This window comes from Oncorhynchus mykiss, chromosome 8 (genome assembly GCF_057628025.1).
Source record: "Oncorhynchus mykiss isolate SJ-2025 chromosome 8, ASM5762802v1, whole genome shotgun sequence".
NCBI lineage: Eukaryota > Metazoa > Chordata > Actinopteri > Salmoniformes > Salmonidae > Oncorhynchus > Oncorhynchus mykiss.
The window spans coordinates 70,527,227-70,536,773 of NC_143029.1; the positions used below are offsets into that span (position 1 = coordinate 70,527,227).

At 42.5% G+C, this 9,547-nt stretch overlaps 1 long non-coding RNA gene across 1 annotated transcript; it reads left to right on the forward strand.

Moving 5' to 3' along the window:
* The first annotated feature begins 5,276 nt into the window (after positions 1–5,276).
* On the forward strand, positions 5,277–5,965 carry LOC149982097 (uncharacterized). The gene is made up of 2 exons (XR_016482749.1): positions 5,277–5,335; positions 5,576–5,965. It is a non-coding gene; the product is annotated as an uncharacterized LOC149982097 (long non-coding RNA).
* The last annotated feature ends 3,582 nt before the right edge of the window (positions 5,966–9,547 follow it).

Genomic DNA, 9,547 nt, shown 5'->3' on the forward strand with positions numbered 1-9,547 from the left:
CTTTCCACATTCTCCACTACTGTACCGACGATGTGGATGGGGGGTTAGAAATTCCCTCCTCTGCTGTTTCCTGAAGTCCACGATCTGCCCTCACCTCCTCTCTGTAGGCTGTCTCGTCATTGTTGGAAATCAGGCCTACTACTGTTGTGTCGTTTGCAAACTTGATGATTGAGTTGGAGGCGTGCGTGGCCACGCACTCGTGGGTGAGTACAGGAGGCGGCTGAGCACGGACACTTGTGGGGCCCTGTGTTGAGAATCAACAAAGTGGAGTTGTTGTTTCCTACCTTCACCACCTGGGCACGGCCCGTCAGGAAGTCCAGGACCCAGTTGCACAGGGCGGGGTTCAGAACCAGTGCCCAGAGCTTAATAATGAGCTTGAAGGGTACAATGGTGTTGAATGCTGAGCTGTAGACAATGAACAGCATTCTTTCATAGGTTTTCCTCTTGTCCAGATGGGATAGGACAGTGTGCAGCGCGATGGCGATTGCATCGTCTGTGGATCTATTGGGGCCGGTAAGCAAATTGAAGTGGGTCTAGGGTGACAGGTAAGATAGAGGTGATATTATCCTTGACTAGTCTCTCAAAGCACTTTATCATGACAGAAGTGAGTGCTATGGGGCAATAGTAATTTAATTCAATTAACTTTGCTTTTTTGGGAACAGGAGCAATAGAACAGGAACAGGAACATCTTGAAGCAGGAACATCTTTGATTGGGAGAGATTTAATATGTCTGTAAACACTCCAGCGAGCTGGTCTGCGCATGCTCTGAGGATGCGGCTAGGGATGCCGTCTGGGCCGGCAGCCTTGCGAGTTTTAACAGGCTTAAATGTCTTACTCACATGGGCCACAGAGTAGGAGATCCCACAGTCCTTGGTAGCTGGCCGCGTCAGTGGCACTATGTTATTCTCAAAGTGGACGAAAAAAGGTGTTTAGCTTATCCGGAAGCAAGGCGTCGGTGTCCGCGTCATGGCTGGTTTTCCCTTTGTAATCTGTGATTGTCTGTAGACCCTGCCACATACATCTTGTGTCTGAGCCGTTGAATTGCGACTCCACTTTGTCTCTATACTGACGTTTTGCCTGTTTGATTGCCTTACGAAGGGAATCACTGTTTGTATTCGGCCATATTCCCAGTCACCTTGCCATGGTTAAATGCGGTGGTTCGCGCTTTCGGTTTTTGCGTGAATGCTGCCATCTATCCTCGGTTTCTGGTTTGGGTAGGTTTTAATAGTCAGTGGGTACAACATCTCCTTTGTCAACATTATTCTCAGAGGCTACCAGGATCATATCCCAGTCCGCGTGATCAGAACATTCTTGAAGCAAGGATTCCGATTGGTCAGACCACCGTTGAATAGTCCGTAGCACGGATACTTCCTGTATGAATTTCTACCTGTAGGAAGGGAAGACAAAAATGGAGTCGTGATCAGATTTGCCGAAGGAAGGGGCGGTGGAGGGCCTTGTAGGCATTTCGAAAAGTCGAGTAGCAGTGGTCCAATGTTTTCTCAGAGTGAGTACTATAGTCAATGTGTTGGTAGAACTTTGGTAGCCATTTCCTCAGATTAGCTTTGTTAAAATCCCTGGCTACAATAAATGTGGCCTCAGGATATGTGGTTTCCAGTTTGCATAGAGTCCAGTGTAGTTCTTTGAGGGCAGTCGTGGTATCGGCTTGAGGGGGATGTTGTGATTGCAGTTGGAACATGTGAGTCTGAGCAGGTGTGAGGTCATTGATGTTTGTTGACATTTGTGTGTGTCTGTTTTGTCTTTTATTTGTCTGGTTGCTATTGGTTGAGAAGAAAATTGTACCTATTTTCATATATTAATAACAATAAAATAAGTATGCACACAAACAACAGTCCCGCACACACATACACTTTATTTGATATATTCACTTCACCCACTCAGTTTGTGAAATTGAAATAAATATAAATGATGAGAGATCTTTGAAGCCGTTAGGAAATGTTTCTGTAGGTTTGTTTATTCGACCCCGGTAGATGTAAGATTTGAAATTGATATTGTGTGTTTATTAACAGGATTTGTAATGGATTCTTCTTCAACCCTGATAACACACAATATTCTCAGGTGCTTAATTGTTGATTTATTGGGAAACTGAACTGATGTTGATAGAAAGAGAATAAATGTTGTTGAGAAAACCTATTTTGCAACAGGCAGCATAGCAGTGCGGTGTGTAATTATCTGTTATTGTCTCACACTGTTTCACATAATAATGTCTGCTTTAATAAATGGTAATGACAGTGCAAGACAGAAAGATGAGCTTGCACTCCTGCCAAACCAGGAATTAGTCTACAAACGCTTCATTACACCCCAGTTGGGCTGCTGTTAAAGTTAGTGTGCTTTCCTTGAATGTTTCTCTAATGATAAACAAGTAGGCTACGTAGTGTTTGTGGATTTAAGGGTTGGTATTGTTCAGTTTGCAGACCGAGTTGGGCTCTTTGACGCAACAGACCTGGGTAATTGCTAGCATTTAAATGTCAGGGGAGTATGGCGAACAGTGCTGCAATCGCTACAACCTTTTAATTCATTGTCTAAAAGCATCATTTAATGATCAAAATGGAAACAGCTCCTTTTATCGTAGTATTTATCATTTGTTGAATAAACAAATAATGCTGGCAGAGTTTCAACATAATGATAAAAGTGTTTTCTAAATGATCTGTAGTGTATTATGAGCAAGTTCCACACAGTGGAAACAAAAGCACTACTGTAAGTTCTGGCTATAACAAAGAAGGACATTTATATTGAATTCTAATTCCAATTATTCACCCAATAATAAGTCATTATTATGTAACACCATATGTATTCTCAGGCTCTATCTTAACCTCTCTATTTTTTGCTCTTTGATATTCAAAGTGTTTCTCTGCGGAACATTGTTTTCTTAATTGGAAGTATCTCAGGAATACTAATGATGATAAATGTATGATACATAATGCATAACTCTCTCACAGTTATTGCAGCATATTGGCCACATCGGACGTTGACAGGGAGAGCAGCAGTGGGGAAGGGGGAAGAAGACTACAAGCCAATCAGAAGGTGACCCAGACCCTGTCACCCAGCAGCGTATCACTGACCTCTGACCTCATGTCCGAGGGCCCCCTCTCGCACCTGTCAGCTGCTCCACCTTCTTGTGTCCATGGGCTGAGCGGCTGGGCATGTGGGCGAGAGATGATTGATTCTCCACGGTGCCTCTAAGAGGAGGCCTGGGGGTGAGGAGGGGGTGAGAGGTGACTGCCCACCTGAGCAGGGGAGTAAAAGTGGACATGATAGTGTCAGGAACCCTGGCAAATATGGGGCCATGCCTGGCAATCACACTGCCTGAGAGCTAAAAGAGAGACCCGACTGACCTCACTGGAGCACAAAGTACAAGAGGATGGCTAGTTCCCATGTTCAGAATTTGGATAATTTTGCCTTTTTCAAACACCTACAACAGCTTTTTCCTGCAATCTAGATCCATAATCAGTATGCTTCATTTTATGTTAAAAAAATATGTACATGTTTCTGCATATCTAAGCATACATCCTGAGCTGTCTGTATCCTCCTGACAGGTGGTTATTTTTTTTTAAAGAAACTAAATCTGAATGTCCCAATTCTTCCATTGCCTGCATACTTACCAGACTTGTTACCCATAGAGCATGTTTGGGATGCTCTGGATCGACGTGAACAGCAGTGTGCTCCATTTCCCACCAATCTCCAGCAACTTCGCACAGCCATTTAAGGTATCTGTGAACAACAGATGCATATCTGTATTCCCAGTCATGTGAAATCCATAGATTAGGTTCTAGTTCATTCATTTAATTCTGATTTCCTTATATGAATCTGTAACTAAGTAAAATATTTGAAATTGTTGCACGTTGCATTTATATTTTTGTTCAGTAGAGATATTGATTGCTTTTCTAATGTCTACCAACCTTGCCAGCAGGCATGCCAGCTAACATACAGGTAACTGACAAAATAATGAGGGTTATAAAGTATATTGAAAGCAGGGGCTTTTTTCATTTAGAATTCAAGGCACACTTAAACATCAGGGCTATCACAGCATTCTGCAGTGATACTCCATCCCATCTGGTCTGCGCTTAGTTGAACTATAATTTGCTTTTCAACAGGACAATGACCCAAAACACCTCCAGGTTGTATAAGGGCTATTTGACCGAGAAGGAGAGTGATGGAGTGCTGCATCAGATGACCTGGCCTCCACAATCACCCGACCTCAACCCAATTGAGATGGTTTGGGATGAGTTGGACTGCAGAGTGAAGGAAAAGCAGCCAACAAGTGCTCAGCATGTGTGAGAACTCCTTCAAGACTGTTGGAAAAGAATTCCAGGTGAAGCTGGTTGAGAGAATGCCAAGAGTGTGCAATGCTGTCATCAAGGAAAAGGGTAGCTACTTTGAAGAATATAAAATATATGTTATGTTCAACCCTTCTTTGGTTACTACATGATTCCATATGTGTTATTTCATAGTTTTGATGTCTTCACTATTATTCTACAATGTAGAAAATAGTCAAAATAAAGAAAACCCTTGAATGAGTAGGTGTGTCCAAACTTTTGACTGGTACTGTATACACACACACGCACACATGCGCACACATACACACACTGGGTATACCAAACCTAATATTGATTTGCACCTCCTCCCCCTTTTGCCCTCAGAACAGCCTCGTTGGGGTATGGATGGACTCTTCAATGTGTCCAAAGCGTTCCACACTGATGCTGACCAATGTTGAATCCAATGCTTCACACAGTAGTGTCAAGTTGGCTGGATGTCCTTTGGGTGGTGAAACGTTCTTAAACCACACAGGAAACTGTTGAGCATTGCACTTCTTGACACACCGAAACCGTTTTGCCTGGCACCTATCTCGTTTAAAGGCACTTAAATATTTTGTCTTGCCCATTCACCCTCTGAATGTGACACATGCACAATCCATGTCTCAGTTGTCTCAAGGCTTAAAAACCCTTCTTTAAGAGGTTAACTTGTCTCCTCTCCTTCATCTACACTGATTGAAATGGATTTAACAAGTGACATCAATATGGGACCAACCTAGCTTTCACCTGGATTCCCCTTGTCAGTCTATGCCAAGGAGAGAGTTCTTAACCAATTTAATCCTATCGGTCACAAAAGTGACTGTAAAAAAAACTTTTCCAGTCATAAGGCTCCATAAATGTTACTGAATGATGTATCAATGCATTTACAGAAAATATTGAAATAATAAAGGGTCTCAATGAAATATGTGCAGTGTCACATGTTTAGTGTAAATTGTCACATGACCAGAGCTGTTTACTTCCTGGTTACAGAAGAAGATGGCTGCATCAAAGCTCCCAAACAAAAGGTTAGTAAAGTGTGTTAACATAAAGATAGGACAAAGATTTTTGGTACACATCATCTTTAAGGGGTCTGGTGTTGGTATATGCATGTGCAATTACTCCCCTTTGTTCAGTGTGGTCATAGAATTAGTTATCATGTTGACGGCAACAATAGTGACCGGAGGGATAACATCTAGGTATACACATAGTTATACACATACATAGTTCTTGTTTTACCTAACTTTCTACTCTGTTCTTTCTTTTAGTTTCCCTTTGAGTCCAGTTCTGGACATGTTGGGTCTAGGTGACCGCCCAGACAAGGCATGCAACATTGCAGTTATCCCTCAAAATGAGAAAGATGCTGTCCTGAGTGATTGTGATAGCGATGGGTCAGATATGGACTATGGACAGACCATTTGCCAGCCAGGCTGTTGAATGCATATGCTGAACCTATGCAAACTGATCATGACAGGAACAACGTTATCAGTGATGATGACCTGTTGCACTAAAATGTCACAATGACAATGTTACAATGAGTATTGCACTAAAGTACAAGTTCAAATGTTACAATAAAGTTACAATATCATGTTTCAATACATGTTGCACTAAAGTAACAATGTTACAATGTATGTTACAATAAAGGAACAATGCTGAAATACGTTGATGGTTGTTTTTTTGTATTTGCTCTCAGTATTCATATCGTGTTGTATAAGGGTCTTTGATGTGTAAAATAGTCACACTAGAATGTGACGGGGCATTCTAGAGGCAATGCTGGGGACTGCTACTGACAGTTTTAAATGTGCTAATAACTGGGTTGGGATTTATAAGAACTTTGATAACTGCATAGGATAAATATGTTAATTTAGTATACGTAACATTATCCCACCGGTCACAATTGTGACCGACCATAAAGCACACTTTTTCATCCTTCTTTTCCATTAAAATTTCAAAAAATAATGACTGATTACTTCAAAGGGTTACTAATGACACTTGATTTGGATATTTTCATGCCTGGGAAAAATGTGTGATTATATGGGTTAATGTTGTGTATACTCAGTGTATATTATAATATTTTTAAATCTGAGGGGGCACGAGTTGCATTATACTGTATAGCAGTCTGTTCAGAGAAACAATTTACTAACAGCTGTGGTTGCTTTTTCAATTAACAAAACGTAAGTCTGAGTTTAAAGGTGGAGTGCCAATGCTGCTGCCCTTAATTTGACACAGTTCGCTCTGCTGGCTGTGCCATCATGTCTCTGTGCTCTGAGCTTGAGTGTGTACTAAATCCTACCCCCCCTTTCTATGTGCTCTGAGCTTGAGTGTGTACTAAATCCTACCCTCCCTTTATATGTGCTCTGAGCTTGAGTGTGTACTAAATCCTACCCTCCCTTTATACGTCAACTCACCCACTCCCATCGCCCACAAGCAAATTTGTCACAGCCACTATCAATAACAGTCACTTCATGGACGAGAGATGTCCTCTGTGTGAGTGTGAGTGACTGAGTGTCTCTCTGTGTGTGTGTGTGTGTGTGTGCGTGTGTGCGTGCGTGCGTGTGTGCGTGTGTGCGTGTGTGTGTGTGTGTTTAAAGTTTTATTAGTTGTATGTACGGTATATGCATGATATAGGTCGTAATGCTTACTTGCCAGTTCCTTCTCGACAGCAACAATAATAAATAATTAAAGATAAGAATACAAACATAAAGTAAATGGCAATAGAATATAATAAACATTTTAGCATAAGTACAATACAGGAAGGTACAATTTATAATCCAATATTTACACAGGGGGGAAGTGTAAATTGAGCAGTGTAATAAGAGTCCGGTAGCAGCAGTTGTGATGTGTGTGTCGCATGAACGTATATTTGTGTGTGTATGTCTGTGTGGGTGTGTGCATGAGTGAGTGCATGTTTGTTAAGGTGCGGAGAATCAGAGCAGGTGGTCAGTCCAGTTCAAGTGTTAATCAGTCTGATGGCCTGTAGATATAAACTGTCTCTGAGCCTGTTGTTATCAGACCTCATGCTCTGATACTGTCTGCCCAACAGTAAGAGAGAGAACAGCTCGTGACTGGGTTGTGTGGGGTCTTTGAAGATGCTACGTGTCTTACTGAGGCACCGTTTCAAGTAGATTTCCAGGATGGGTGGGAGCACAGTCCCAGTGATGTACTGGGCTGTGTTCACCACCCTCTGGAGGGTCTTGTGGTCGTGGATGGAGGAATTTTTGTACTAGAGCATGATGCAACCGGGACAGCATGCCACATTTCTTCAGCCGCCTTAAGAAGTAGAGACACTATTACAGAGGTTGGTGTTCAGACCCAGGGCTCTGAACTTGGTGTTGAGCTTGGAGGGAACAATAGCGTTGAATGCTGAACTGAAGTCAATGAACAGCACTCTCACACAGGTGTTTCGTTTGACCAGACGTGTTTTATCTCACCCACACATACACGCTAACATAAACGCCCTGCATATAAAACCTCTTATCATGTGAAATGTTGTTTACCGTATTTATAGAGCCATGAATAGCGCTATTATTCTGCTCTTTCTCTTTATAGTGCCTGTGATGGTTAGGTGGAGTTAGGTGGCACGTGTTTTTGGGGTTTAGATGAAGAGGATTAGGTCTACTGATGTCTCTTTTAGACTCCTGTCCTACTGATGTCTCTTTTATTCTCCGGTCCTACTGATGTCTCATTTATTCTCCTGTCCTACTGATGTCTCTTTAAGGCTCCTGTCCTTCTGATGTCTCTTTAAGGCTTCTGTCCTACTGATGACTCTTTTAGACTCCTGTCCTAATGATATCTCTGTTAGTGTCCTGTCCTAATGATATCTCTGTTTGTCTCCTGTCCTAATGATATCTCTGTTAGTCTCATGGCCTACTGATGTCTCTTTTATTCTCCTGTCCTACTGATGTCTCGTTTATTCTCCTGTCCTACTGATGTCTCTTTTAGTCTCCTGTCCTACTGATGTCTCTTTAAGGCTCCTGTCCTACTGATGTCTCTTTAAGGCTCCTGTCCTACTGATGACTCTTTTATACTCCTGTCCTAATGATATCTCTGTTAGTCTCCTGTCCTAATGAAATCTCTGTTTGTGTCCTGTCCTAATGATATCTTTGTTAGGCTTCTGGCCTACTGATGTCTCTGTTAGTCTCCTGGCCTACTGATGTCTCTGTTAGTGTCCTGTCCTAATGATGTCTCTGTTAGCCTCCTGTCCGAATGATGTCTCTGTTAGCCTTCTGTCCTACTGATGTCTCTGTTAGTCTCCTGGCCTACTGATGTCTCTTTTAGACTCCTGTCCTACTGATGTTTCTGTTATTCTCCTGTCCTACTGATGTCTCTGTTAGTCTCGTGTCCTACTGACGTCTCTGTTAGCCTCCTGTCCTATTGATGTCCGATTTAGTCTCCTTTCCTACTGACGTCTCTGTTAGTCTCCTGTCCTACAGATGTCTCTGTTAGTCTCCTGTCCCACTGATGTCGCTTTAGTGTCCTGTCCTACTGATGACTCTTTCAGTCTACTGTCCTACTGAGGTTTCCTTTTAACCTCCTGACGTACTGATGTCTCTGTTAGTGTCCTGTCCTACAGATGTCTCTGTTAGTCTCCTGTCCTACTGATGTCACATTAGTGTCCTGTCCTACTGATGTATCTTTTAGGCTCCTGTCCTACTGATGTCTCTTTTATTGTCCTGTCCTACGTATGTCCCTTTTAAACACCTGTCCTACTGACATCTCTGTTAGACTCCTGTCCTACTGATGTCTCTGTTAGGCTCCTGTCCTACTGATGTCTCTGTTAGGCTCCTGTCCTACTGGTGTGTCTTTTAGTCTCCTGTCCTACTGATGTCTGTTTTAGTCTCCTGTCCTTCTGATGTCTCTGTTAGTCTCCTGTCCTACTGGTGTCTCTGTTAGCCTCCTGTCCTACTGGTGTCTCTGTTAGCCTCCTGGCCTACTGGTGTCTCTTTTAGACTCCTGTCCTAATGATATCTCTGTTAGCCTCCTGTCCTACTGATGTCTCTGTTATATTCCTGTCCTACTGATGTCTCTGTTAGGCTCTTGTCCTACTGGTGTGTCTTTTAGTCTCCTGTCCTACTAATTTGTCAGTTAGTCTCCTGTCCTTCTGATGTCTGTTTTAGTCTCCTGTCTTACTGATGTCTCTGTTAATTTCCTGTCCTACTGACGTCTCTGTTAGTCTCCTGTCCATGTCCCATTTAGTCTCATTTCCTACTGACGTCTCTGTTAGTCTCCTGTCCTACTGA